Source organism: Camelus ferus, chromosome 12 (genome assembly GCF_009834535.1).
Source record: "Camelus ferus isolate YT-003-E chromosome 12, BCGSAC_Cfer_1.0, whole genome shotgun sequence".
NCBI classification, from domain to species: Eukaryota; Metazoa; Chordata; class Mammalia; order Artiodactyla; family Camelidae; genus Camelus; species Camelus ferus.
The window spans coordinates 17,934,037-17,948,346 of record NC_045707.1 but is presented as its reverse complement, the minus strand read 5'-3'; the positions used below and the strand labels follow the sequence as shown (position 1 = coordinate 17,948,346).

At 40.6% G+C, this 14,310-nt stretch overlaps 1 protein-coding gene across 1 annotated transcript in view; it reads left to right on the top strand.

Moving 5' to 3' along the window:
• The first annotated feature begins 311 nt into the window (after positions 1-311).
• Positions 312-14,310, top strand: part of SP7 (Sp7 transcription factor) — a 31,875-nt gene continuing 17,876 nt past the window's right edge. Inside the window, exons 1-5 of the mRNA XM_006182442.3 lie at positions 312-545; positions 907-1,206; positions 10,943-10,981; positions 12,790-12,902; positions 13,858-14,008. The gene's annotated coding sequence lies outside the window, so the exon portion shown is untranslated. The remainder of the gene's footprint in view (positions 546-906; positions 1,207-10,942; positions 10,982-12,789; positions 12,903-13,857; positions 14,009-14,310) is intronic.

The following is a 14,310-nucleotide window of genomic DNA, read 5'->3' as shown; positions in this document are numbered from 1 at the left end:
GGGGGGGGTTGTCGGCCAGGGGCTGGCCCGGTTTCCCCCCTCCCACGGAATTGGGGCCACCCGAAGGGCGGGCGGAGGGCCGGGCTGAGGAAGGAGGGAGTTGCATTCATAAACAAACCCGCCAGGGCCATGAGGTGCCCAGAGGAGCGGGGTGGGGCTTGCCGGCCTCTCGGGCCCAGCAAGGAGCTGGAAGACTGGTGTGGGCCGGGCCGGGGCCTCTCCACCCCCAGTTTCCGGCTATGGGTGGACCATCTGGCTCTCCCCAACCGCAAACCCCTCCTTCCTGCTTTGCCCTCCCTCCCTTGAGCCCCAGAAGCCAGCTGAAGTTCGTAGAGGCCTGACACCTGACTTCTCTCTTCTTCCGGAAGTTTTCACTGTCCCCAGGGCGAGTGGGTGGTTCTTGTTGGGGGGGGAGGCCCTGGAACACCATGTTCAGGCCTTCTTGGGGTGCCCAGGGAGATGTGGAGAGGGTGGGAGCTTCGCAGACTTTTGCCTCCGAGAGCGGTTTTCCCACCGCTGCCCTGACGCTGATGCCCAGCCTAGAGGTAACCTTTACCAGGCCTGCTTCTCTCTGCTCTCCCCTCCCCCACCGCGGCAGATGATCAGAGGTGCCTGGACAGGGGTCCCTGGGCGTCTTCCGGGAAGAACTTACCTTCAGGCAGTCCCAGCCAGACTAGTAACTAATACCTGTAGATAGTATGGTGTCTCTTTCTTACTGATGGGGAAATAAATTTAGAACTTGAGAGGTGTGTCCGACCAAGGTCTCAAGGCAGAGTTAGGTGGGACTCACTGATGCCTGTTCTACTCCAGCATTTCCCAAAGTATGGGGGCATTGAACATTTCCGTAAGCTTTCAATAAAATTTTGGAAAGAAATTGAACTACATATCAAACCTGTCATTTCACAGGTGTTACTGTTAGGATGAAGAAAAAAATATCCCTATACTGCGGAACAAGGAGAACCTGATCATGATAAAAATAAGAAGGTGGAAGTGGAGTGTGAATGACTGAAGTCTGGGGAAATACATGGTACCATCCTGGTTTCACCATCTTACATGTAGCTGTTTGTAAGAAGGATGAGGGAGAATGAGGATTCTTCAGTGAAGGGCTGGTCTAGATGATCCACAAGGTTTCTTCCAGCACTGACATTCTAAAGTTTACGATCAGTCAAGGAGTATTTCCTCACAGACACAGAAAACAAACTTAAGGTAACCGGGGGAAAGGGAGTGGGGAGGGATAAATTGGAAGCTCAGGATTCATAGATAACTACTATACAAAATAAATAAACAATGAGGTCCTACTATATAGCACAGGGAACCATATTCAATACCTTGTAATGGCCTATAATGAAAAAGAACATATATAATATGTATAACTGAATCACTATGCTGTACACCAGAAAATAACACATTGTAAATCGGCTATACTTCAATTAAAAAAAACAAAAAATAAAAGTGATAAAATGGGGGAAAAAAAGTATTTAAGGCAGACCCTGGAAGCCTGAGAACAAGAAAAACTGAGCTAGCAAAGTCAGGAATTTTCTCTGAGCCACACAACCACCAGGCCCACCACCAAAAGACCCAGAGCAAAAAGGAAAGCTTCCTGCTCTCCACAGAGGACAGTGCAGGACAGTAAACAGGGCTTGGAATGGTTAGTCTGCCACCAGTCCTGGGGAATTTTGTCTGGTTAGTCTCATTCCTGCAAGGTGCACACAGCAGGGCTGAAGGGAGGCACTGCTGCGTGTGTAGTATTTCTGTCCCAGGACCCTCTGCTCAATCCTGCCAAAGGACTGAGCCACTCCAAGCTGCCAACCTTAACCTGATGCTTCTCTGAGTGCCCCCTCTCTGACCTCAAACCACTCTGTGCTGCTAAGGCCAGCAGCCACAGAGGCTGGGGTCCCTCAGAGCTCAGATTTCAGGTCAGGTCCAGAGGTGGCTGAATGCCTAGATCCCCTCAGGCTTAGCCTCCTCCAGCAGCTTCAAAGACACTGAACCAGGCCAGTCATGTACATTATGTGGCTCTGATGTAAGGCAGTGTGAAGAACACTAACAAATATTCTTTCCAAGAGTATTGAACCTGAATCTACAGAAGTCTCTAGAGCTAATTTCCAGTTTGCAGAAAATATGGGGACTGGAGGAACAAGGTAAGTGAAAACACAAAGCAAACCCCAAAAGGTAGAGCAGTTTGCAAGGCATCTCACTTTGTTTCTTCAACAAGTCATTGGCACAGAAAAGGAGGAGGAAGAGCTTCTCTTGCTTAAAGAAACTGAAGAAGCAAAACAAGCACATGCAACGTGATCCTATTTTGAACAAAACAAAGGTAAAAAGACATTTTGGAGACAGTTGGGAAAATTTGAATATGGGCTGTGTATTCAATGATATTAAGAAGTGATTGTGAATTTAGGGGGCATGATAATGGATATAACAATATGTTTTTATTAGCAATGCATATTGGAATATTTAAGGGTTCAACTCATAATGTGTGTAAATTATACTAAAATACTTAAAAAAAAACTGACCTAAATAGGGCAAATATTCATAATTGTTAAGTCCAGGTGGTAGTTATATCAGATTCATTTTCTTCTCTATTCTGATTTAAATGATTTTTTATTAATACAAATAGTTTTTTAAAAATTAGATAATTAATTAGATAATAATAATTAAAATTCCTCCTGGCTCCTTTCTTCTTTCACATACCAAGTCTCAGGCTCCTGACCTCCTTTCCTTTCTGCTGGAGTTCACACCTTCTCTCCCCGCTTCCCTTGCCACATCAGCCTGTGGCAGAGTGCCAAAGACGTGCCACCTCTTGCCATACATCTCAAGGTTTGGTGATTGAGAGCAGGGGAGTAGAAGTCTGAGGCTTCTCCTGAGGCCCCTTTTTAGAATCCGTTTCTGGGTGGTGGTAACAGAATTTGAGGGAGACACTCCTCCACACACTGCAGCCACCCAGGTCTGAGCCAGTCAGCATCCACCACACTGTGTGGCAAAGGCAGGGAAGGAAGGGACTTGGGGGAAATAGGAGCAATCCCCCCTGGGGCAGGCTTCTGACCAAGGCTGAGGAGGGAGGCAGTAGGCTGGAAAACTTCCTGCCTCCCAGCTTATGTGATTATTTACCCCCAACCATTCCCTGCTCCCCTGTCCCACCCCAGACCAAAGCCAGTCTCTCTGCTGTGTTGTTTCAGTCAGTACTGAACATGTTCTCTGCGAGACAGGGCACCAGATCCTGGAGAAGATAGGAGGAAATGCATACACAAGCAATCCCTTTTTTTTTTTAATTGAAGTATAATTGCTCAATGGACCCCTTTTTAAAGGACCTTGTGCCCAGTTTTCTCCCCAACAAACTTGTACTCTCTTCAGACCCCTGCCCCCAATCCTCACTCACAGCAGTATTTAGTCGAGTGCCAATGATGATCTTATTCCACAAATATCTTTCAGATTCATCCCTTCCTCTCTCTCCATATCGCTAACCACTATCTTTTAAATTTTTTTAATTGAAGTATAGTTGATGTACAATGTTGTGTTAGTTTCAGGTGTACAGCAAAGTGATTCAGTTATACATATATTATTTCTCAGATTATTTTCCATTGTAGGTTATTATAAGATTTTTTTTAACTTTTTTTATTGAAGTATAGTCAGTTTTCAATGTTGTGTCAATTTCTGGTGTACAGCACAGTGCTTCAGTCCTACATGAATATACATACATTCGTTTTCATTTTCTTTTTCACCATAAGCTACTACAAGATATCGAATATAGTTCCCTATGCTATCCAGTAGGTACTTGTTTTTTATCTATTCTGTATATAGTAGTTTTTATCTGCTAATCCCAAACTCCTAATTTGTCCCTCTCCCCACCATCCCCCACCCTGACCACTTTCCCCTTTGGTAACCATAGTTTATTTTCTATGTTTCTGGGTCTATTTCTGGTTTGTAAATAAGTCATTTGTATCTTATTTTTCTTTTTTTAAGATTCCACTCATAAGCAACATCACACAATATGTGTATTTCTCTGTCTGACCTACCCTACTTAATATGATAATCTATAGGTCATCTATGTTGCTGCAAATGGTGTTATTTCATTCTTCTTTAAGGTTGAGCAACACTCCACTGCATACAACACCACATCTTCTTTATCCATTCATCCCTAACTACTATCTTAATCAGGCATCCCATCCCCAGCATTGTTTACTTGATGATGTTACTATAGAGAATGGATTCCTTGCCTCTAGGTTGATCCTCTTCAAAATAGACCCCAGGGAGTCTTAGCTCATTGATAAGACAAAGCTCATCATCTGGTACAAATCAAATCAAATCTTCCCAGGCCCTGCCTTTCACCTAGAGAAATAAGCAAAGCTCCAGCCATCCCCAGTTAACTGCTTATGATTCATGAAATAGTCCAAATGGTCTCCTCCAGGACATCCACTGATACACATATAAGTATGTGCCTGAAGTGCCTGTCCCCGGTAGGGGTTCAAGAACTCACTTTTCAAGTCTTAGATCAAGCTTCATCTCTGAACTCCGTTTTAGAATTATCCCTTCTCTCTGTAGGATTGGCCACGCTTCTCCAAATGTGCCACCACTGCAACCTCTGCTGTCTTCCACCTTGCAGCTTTCAACACTTTGTTGCACTTACTTATCTGTACATTTACAAACAGTGGTGGGAACGGGAATCTGGGTCATGGAGCCACAGGTCAAAGTTCACATCCAGGGTTAGAAACTGTAACTTGAGGCAAGTTACCTAACCTCTCTGAGCCTTAGTTGCCTCATCTATAAAATGAGAATATTGTTTCTTACCTGAAGTGTTGCAGAGAAATTAAATGGAAAGGTAGTCAGTCTTTTTTGCTTTTGTTGTGGGGCTTTTAAAAAGTCTGTTTGGTTTTTTTTACTACCCAAGTAACATGAACATCATGTCTTTGTATAAGATTGAAACAGTTTAGTGGGTATGTGCACATTTCACATCATTATCCTACCCCCCTACACACACCATTCTGTCTTCTTCCAGGGTAGGGGACCACCTTGACCAGTTGACAGTGTGATCTGCAGCTTTTCAATCCCTTTTCTATGTATTTACATATATTTATATACATCCAACAGATATTTACTCAACATCTGCTATGTGCTAGATACTGTTCTTGTGTGACAATAAAGACAACAGTGGGGAGGAGAGGGTATAGCTCAGTGGCAGAGTGAATGCTTAATAAGCACAAGATCCTGGGTTCAATCCTCAGTACCTCCATTAAATAAATAAATAAATCTAATTACCCCCCCCACCAAAAAAAAAGACAACAGTGAAAACTCTGCTCTCTATTTTTTATTCTTATTTTTTATTGAAGTGTAGTCAATTTACAATGTTAGTTTCAGGTGTACAGCAAAGCAATTCATATACGTATATATATTTTTTCAGTTTCTTTTCTGTTAAAGCTCATTATAAGAAATTGAATATAGTTCCCTGTGCTATACAGTAGGTCTTTGTTGTTTATCTGTTTTATATATAGTAGTGTGTATCTGTTAATTCCAGACTCCTAATCTATCCCTCCCCTCCCTTCCCCTGCCCTGTAACCACAGTTTATTTTCTATGTCTACTTCTGGTTTGTAAACAAAATTTTTATCTTTTTTTCTTTTTTTAGATTCCACATATAAGTGATGTCATATGATGTTTGCTCTTTTGAGAACTTATTTGCTATATTCACATATATTCTTTGTTGCTGGTATTTTTTGAAGTAGATATTATAATATTCTATAGCTTGCTTTTTTTCTACTTAACAAAATATGCTGAAAATCTTTTCATTAGTTTCATCTGTTCATAATTTTTCAAACTCTCCTGTAGCAAACATCTTTGTATTTATATATTTATGCCCATGTGGGGCATTTAGGAGACGGAAAGCTGTATAGAGCACTGATTCTGGAGACAGGTGTGAATCCAGGTTCTGACACCTACTAGCTATATGACCTTGGGTGAGTCACTTAACCTTCTTTCCTTCCTTCCTTACCTTATCTATAAAATGAGGAAACCAGAGTATTTACTCTAGGGAGGAGGGGATAGCTCAAGGGGTAGAGCACATGTTTAGCATGCAAGAGGTCCTGGGTTCAATTTCTAGTACCTCCTCCTCTAAGAAAAAATAAATAGTAAACAAACTTAATCACCTCCCCTACCAAAAACAAGAAAACAAAACAAACAAAAAAGAATATTTACTCCAGGGAATAGTTGAGGTATGGTAGGAATCCCAGGGCACAGAAGTACTGGATTATTGATATAGATTCTTAGATGGAATTACAGAGTTGAGATTAAAAACATTTAAAATTTTGATACACTGCCAAATTATCTTCCAAAAATATTTATGATTACACTCATACCAATGCTGTGAAAGGCGTAGTTTCCCTGAATTCTCACCAGTTTTGAAAATTGTTGTCAATCTGACAATGCCATTATCGAAATTTTTCTCCTGGTTGAGATTTACAAGGGCAAATGTCTTTTCTGTTATTGTCCATTTGTATTTTGTCCTCTTTAAATTGTCCTTTCATGTCCTTTGTCCACTTTTCTGTTGAATTGTTTGACTTAAGCTCTTTATTGTATTAGATATTAATTCTTTGTTAAAATATGTCAAATTTTTTCTTTTTGTTTGTTTTATTTTTTGAGATAGAAAAAAATCAACTGTAGTGAGGCATAATTTTTACACAGTAAAATGCACCCATTTTCAAGGTACATTTTGATGAGCTTAGATAAACATATACACCAGTGTAACCATCACAACAATCAAGACATAGAACATTACCCTAAAAGTTCCCTATGCTCCATTCCCTCAAACAGTCCATACCAACCCATCCCTCACCTCAGCCCCCAGGCAGCCACTGGCCTGCTTTCTGATTTCTAGATTTGATTCTAGGAAAGAATTAGATTTGTTTTTTTTAGGGTTTTGCAGAAATGGAATTATACAGTATGTACCTTTTGTTTTGCTCTAGCTTCTTCCACACTGTTGGGTATATCAGTAGCTTGTTCCCTGTTATTACTTAGTAGTATTCCATTTATGAAAATACCACAGTTTGTTCATCCCTCTGCCTTTTGATGGACAATTGAGTTGTCTCCAGTATTTTGACTATTGTGAATAAAGCTGCTATGAATCCCTTACAAGTCTCTGTGTGGGATTTTGCGGGGGGAGGGGGGTGTTTTGTTTTGTTTTTTGCTTTTTTGGGGGGAGGGAGTAATTAGGTTTATAGGTTTATTTATTTATAGAGGAAATACTGGGGATTGAACCCAGAATCTCCCGCATGGGCTTTACCAGTTGAGCTATAACCTCCCTCCTCTGTGTGGGTATGTTTTATTTCTCTTGGGTAGAATACCTAGGAGTGGAATGGCTGGGTCTTATGGTAAATGTATGTTTTACTTTATAAGAAATTGCTAAACTGTTTTCTAAAATTGCTATACTATCTTACATTTTAAAATATACATAAATACTACTAACCCTTTTTTAAAAATATTAGAAATATTTTCTCATCAGTTGCCTTTTAACTTTATTGTTATCTCTGCAATAGAACTTACTTTTTGCAGATCAAATCTTTCTTTCTTTCTGTATCTTGGTATCCCCAGCACCTGGACCTGGGCCCTCAGGGTGTTTACTGAATGACCCAAGGACAGTGAGGAATTCCACTGCCATTCCCAGGAGTTTGTAAATAGAATCACATTCCAATCATTTGGCTAACATAAACAAGTCACAACAGATGAATTTAACTACCAGTAAAAGACTCCAAAATATTATCTGCAAGGAAGAGGCTGATGAGATTTTGAAACACTCAAACCCAGTGTGTGCTCCACTATATACCCGAAGAAAGTCTTCTTTAAAAAGCTCATCTGATTGTATTATACTTCCCGGCTTAAACCTTTTCAAGGCTTTCCAGCACCCTTGGGATAAATTCCCCAACCTTAACTTGGCCTGTAAGGCTCTGAGTCATCTGGTCTTCAAGTTTGGCCACGGTTTCCTCCTCCTAGTTCATACATGTTTCATTCTTGCAACATGCCGTGATCATCCCCAACCCATTGTCCTTAATTATGCAGCTCCTTCTGCCTGGAACACTCCTTTCTCCCTCCACCCCCTCCTAACTTCCAATCACCTTTCTGGACCCAGTTTAACTCTTAACTCCTCAGGGAATCCTTCCTTCCCCAATTTCTAAAACAGACGTAGGGTCCATATAACCCTGTAATTACTCATTCAACTTTTGTTTTTCCCCCAAATTATAAGTTCCATGAGAGAAAAGACTGTGCTGTTCTTATTGGCCTCTTTGTCCCCACTGTCTACTGGAGTGCCTGGCTTATAACAGACACTGATAAAGGTTGAATGGATGGATGCATTAAAGTTAAGCCAGGAACAATAGGAATTGTAGGATTCCTTAAGAAGTCTAGATTTTATCTTGGGGGAAAGGGAAGCCATTACAAGGTTTGAAGCAGAAGAGTGAGACATAAAAGGCTCAATCAATCCCACTAGGCTGAGATGAACTGTTCAGAAAATCAGACAATAGAAACTGCACAGTGATAAGGGGCCCCTAATCCAGCCTGGAAACACCTGAACTGAGTAGATCGTGATTCTTAACCTACCTGAGGATCTTTTAAAAAATACCCATATGTGGCCCCACTCCAGTCCGATTAAATCAGTACTTCTGGGATTGATTGAGGCTCAGACATGTATACATTTTTTCAGTCATTATAAAATATTGACTATATTCCCTGTGTGGTACATTACAACCCTGTGACTTTTTATTTTGTAACTGATGGTTTGTACCTCTTAATCCCCTTCACCCACTTCACCCCTCACCCCAGCCCTCTCCCTTCCGGTAACCACTACTTTGTTCTCTGTATCTGAGTCTGTTTCTGTTTTGTTTGTCTTGTTTTTTAGATTCCACATATAAGTGGAAACATACAGTATTTATCTTTCTCTGCATTTATACATTTTTAAAGCTTATAAAGTCATTTCAATATGCAGCCAGAGTTGAAAGCAAAGGCAGAAACAAGGATATTCCAGACAGAGAGCAAAGGCAAAGCAGCTAAGTATTGCTGGACATAAGTTCTAGACACAGGAGAGCCTTGAACTTTATCTTCTAGATTATGAAGAAATTTTGAAGAATTTTAAATAGAGACACGAGAGCCTGGAATACAGAATCTTTTTTTCCCCTAATCTATATGCAAAGTCAACAAGTTAATTATATTCTTGGCTTCGTAGTACATTACTATGAAAATTAATAAACAGAAACCTTATTCAAAATGGAATCAGAAGGCAAGAAAGGGGAGCACTCATACCCTACCCCTTGATGACGTTACTACTTAGCAGAAGGAAGAATTTCTCCTTGCCCTGCAACAGCCCAGCCAATTAGAGACTGTCACAACTCAGCCAGTGAAGAGCTACTACACTTTGAACTCCCAGATTCCTTCAATAGGCTCTTTGTTTGTATCAGCCCCTCTCAACTGCCTCGTCTCCTCTATAAAAGAGGGGTCCTTTCCTTTGTTCTCAGTACTTGCCTATGTTTCAGCAAAGATTGCTTGTCCTGACTTGCAATGCTTTGCTCTTCCAGAAAAAAACCCATTTTGCTGGTAAAATACCTGGCTGTTTTATTGTTTTAGGTTAACACTGTCATCATTTGAGTTCATCCAAGGCACCTCTCTAGTTCATTTCATTTTTTCCCTCTTCATTCCTGAATCCTTCCCCTCCTCCCTATAAGCATCATTCTAGTGTGCTTCATTTGTCCTTGAGTATACATATGCTAGTTTTATGGGTGTGTTTAATTTGCATGTAGAATTTAATTGCATTGTAAGTGTCATTGTTTTATTTTTTTCACTCAACCCTCTTTTTGAGATTTATCTATGTTACTATAGATATATCTAGTTCATCACTTCTGTTGCATAGAATCTTCCTGACACCACAAAGCTTTTAATATCCTCCTACATGTTGTCTTTTGTTCTGTGCAATATTTTCTCATGGTGATAATTCTAAGATAACAATCTGGCCATTTCACTTCCCAGTTCCACATCCGTCAATGACTCCCCATTTCCTTAGGATAAACACAGACTCATTAGGATGACCAAGGCAGTACTCAGGATTTAGGATCTGGCCCCTGTAATTGCTGCTCCTTCCCTCCATCATTAGCTAATTACAGTTTTCCAAAGGTGTCATGCTCATTGATACCACCCTGACTTTGTGCACGCTCTCTTCTCTGCCAGGGCTCCCCTTTTTTTTCCTTCTTGGCTTTGTTGTTACCTTCACATCTTTCAGGACGCAACATAGTACCTCCTCAGAGGAGATGCCTGTCCCATATTCCATCCCCTACATTCCCAGGCAGGGCATCCTCATAATGTTAAATCCTTTCCCCAGTGTGAAGGAGAGAGACTGCTTTCTGCCCTTTTACACTCCCTCAGCCTGCTGAAGAAGCACGAGGAAGCAGATACAGGTACCTGAGAGACCCCAGTTTAGCATCTATTAACTGAGTAACCTTGGGCGAGTCATGTTATGTCTCTAAACTTCCCTATTCTTCATAAGAAGACCTAACAATACTTGCCTGATGGATAAGGCATTTGTAAAGATCAAATGAGTTGCTGCAGGGGAAGTGTCACGATAGCCTGGAAAAAACTATGAATATGATTTTATTAATAGATTGCCATTTTTTTTTTACTTGCTTGTATCTTTTTTTAAAACTGAAATATCATTGATTTACAATGTTGTGTTAGTTTCAGATGTACAGCACAGTGATTCAGTTATACATATATATTCTTTTTTATTATAGGTTATTAGAAACTTTGTACTAGGACCTTGTTGTTTATCTATTTTGTATATAGTAGTTTGTATCTGCTAATCTCAAACTCCTAATTTATCCCTCCCTCCCCGTAAGTTTGTTTTCTATGTCTGTGATTCTATTTCTATTTTGTAAATAAGTAAATAAATTCATTTGTGTCATTTTTTTTTTATAGATTCCACATATAAGTGATATTATGTGATCATTTGTCAAGGTGAGCTTTGCGTTCATTTTAGCTAGACTTGAGTGGTGTGGTGTGAAAACGTAAGGAGTGAGCAGCACGCTCACTGAACTTTCTAGGCAGTCACCCAGACTCAAGTGTTGATTCAGTATCATGAGGGAAGAGGGAGAGCCAGAAGGTGGAAGGTGAGAAGGTCAGGCTAGCCAGGCTTAGAGTAGGAGGTTCGGGGCCTTTTTCTTCCCAATTTCTGTAGGCTTCATGAGAACAAAGATCTGGCTTTTTTTTTTTTTTTTTCTTCTTCCATTTATCTTCATTATCCCTTATAACCTTTGAAAGAGGCTCAGAGTAGATACTCACTAAGTGCATGTTGATTCCTGGAGACCTTGCCAGCCTCAAATCTAGGAAGCTAGCCTCTTCTTTGTCCCCATTGCTGGTGAACCAGAGAGTGTGTCCATCCTCCCCACAGTTTTTCTGTCTACTCCTTCCCTACCCACCTCCTCTCTCCTCCCATACACGGGCACCTCTTCTCCCCACTTCCCCTATAAACCTTCCACTAACCCTTCAGGTTTCTACACAGGGGTCATCTTTTCTGGGAAGTCTCCTCAAGACTGAACTGGGTGCTGCCTGCCTAGCGTTTAGCAGTTATAATAACAGCTATAAGGCAGACAGTGAATTTTATTTATTTTATTTATAAAAATGTAGGCAGTTGGGGGAGGGATAAATTAGGAGTTTGGGATTAGCAGATAGAGGCTACTATATATAAAATAGATGGGGGGAGGGTATAGCTCAGTGGTAGAGAGCATGCCTAGCATGCATGAGGTCCTGGGTTCAGTCCCTAGTACCTCAATTAAAAATAAATAAACCTAATTACCTCCCTCCCAAAAAACAAACAAACAAAGTTTTTAGTAAAAAAAATAGATAAACAACAAGGTCCTACTGTGTAGCACAGGGAACTGTATTCAATATCTTATAATAACCTATAATGGAAAAGAACATATGTATATGTATAACTGAATCACTATACTGTACACCAGAAACTAACACTGTAAATCAACTGACTTCAATAAAAAAAAAATTTAGGCAGTTAATTTTTTTTTTTAGGCAGTTAATTTTTATATATCATTTTGGTAGTCTCCTATGCAAGTCATTTACCCCCATTTTACAGACAAGGAGATTGAGGCTCAGAGTTTGCACAACTAGCCAGTGGTGGAGCTTGAATCCACACCTTAGTCTGACTTCCAAGATGGTGACTTTACTACTCAAACTGCCTCCATGTGTGGCTGTGTGGCTGTTCACCAGGCTCACTTCCACTAGATCGCACACTTTGTGTTTAATGCTATTTTGGACACTTCTAGCACATATCTGGCACACAGTAGATGTTCAGGAAATGCCTGTGAAAGGCTAGTAGGAAGGTGGGTCAGGCAGAAAAATAGACTTTTGCTTGATGAATTCTGGCCTAGGAGCCTGGACACTTTGGGACCTTTGACAAGGTTATTGCCTTCTCTGAGTCAAGATTGGGGGAAGGTGCAGAATCAGTACCATAACCTCTGAGGCTTCTTCCCAGCACAGCCGTTGCCTCAACACTGGCAGCTCTGCCACTGTCACCTGCAAAAAGGTGGCAGCCAAGTCTCTGCCCCAAGAACAAGCCCTGGAGAGTAGGTAATAGGTGGAGTTGTTGGGCAGCTCACTCCTGCCACCTGGTGGTACTGAGCAGCCTTGCTCACTCTTCTTTCAGACCCATGGATCTAGGGAGAAAAGTCTGAAAGTCTAGAAGCTATTTATTTGCACACTGCCCTTTCTCCAAAGGTTTTCCATTCTCTGAAACCCCTTTCCCTTCGCAGAAAAAACCTGAGCTGAGCTGGATGGAGTTAAGACCCTTACAGATCCTAAGCTCCGAAAAGATTGTGGTGCACACCTCTAAAGTAAAGGCTTCAAGATAGAAACAATACTAAAGGTAAAATAAGTACAAATAAGGAGGTGACACAAAATTCTGATTTCTCTTACAATGATTACTTTAATGCTTAAAAAAATGAAATAAAAACTTTTCTCAAAATTTCCACTTGTTTTAATGCCTCTGCTTTGCTGCCCTGTGTACTAAGCCCTACTGGGTACTGGGTACCCAGGTAGCATACCATGGATCATGCTTTGAAAAAGAAAATCTTCCTAATTTAAGCCTATGGGCTACTTGAGGGTACGAGTTGTTGTATTTTAAAAATGTTTGTCTTTCTTGGGACCCCACAGTGCCTGGGAGATAACAGGAGATAATAATCAATGTTTGATTTTTTTGGTCTTTACCTGAAATGCAGTCCTGGTTGGCCTGTTGTCAGGACCCTTGGGAGACCATCACTACTTTGTCACAGTCTTGCTGGGTGCCTAATGCCTAGCTGCCTATCTCTCTGCATCTTTAGTTTTACTCTTTGCAAGTCAGAACCCTTTCTCCTCCTGGCTCCAGGAAATCTGATTTCAGTTCCAAGAAAGGAACCCTTGAACTTTAGAGCTTGTAGGGACCAAAATACTAAGAATCCCTACCATTTGTTGAATCTTATTTTTTTTTTCTATTGGGTTTTATTAAGAACAGCCCTTTTGTTAAAAAAAAAAAAAAGAATAGCCATTATGAATTTTGTCAAATGTTTTCTTAGCATCTATTAAATTGATAATGTGACTTTTCTTGTTTGACATATTAACATGCTCTTTATTAATGACTTTCATTATTAAAGATCTATTCTAGCATTCCTGAGATAAACCACAAAGGAACCTTAGTGCTCATGGAAGTCACTGGTTCTCAATTAGATGTAGCCAAATTCATTTATTTTCAGATGAGGAAACAGAGGCAATGAGAGGTAAAGTGGGTCAGCTATGCTTTCAAATACGGTCCCTAACTTTTTCATGTTTCTTTTTTCCCTACACAGGTTGTTAAGACCCTGAAAAGTAAGTGCTGAGAGTCCTATGTAGCATTTTCTCTATTTCAATCAAGGAGCCACTCAATGAACCCTACTGACTACTAAAATGATGAGTAGGCTTTTATACTGGAGCTGGAGCAAGGAACTGCAGGCTAAATAGGTAGGTGGAAGATGATAGCTACATCAAATAGAGGACTTCTAGATAATTGAGAGGCAAACCATTAAAAAGTGAAAAAAGATGGCTTTAGGCATCCCCTCCCCAGGTGAGCTTGAGAAAGATAAGGATATGCCTCTAACTAGGCCACTGGATGAGGAAAGAACACAGTGACTTTGGGCCGGGCTGGTTAGCTTTGGTTCTCCCTCTGATTATCACATTCCCTCATCCCCCCATGGTGACCTGGAATCCTGGATTTTTCTGGAACTTTACAACTTCAAATATTTCCCTTAAACAAGTGAGATGTT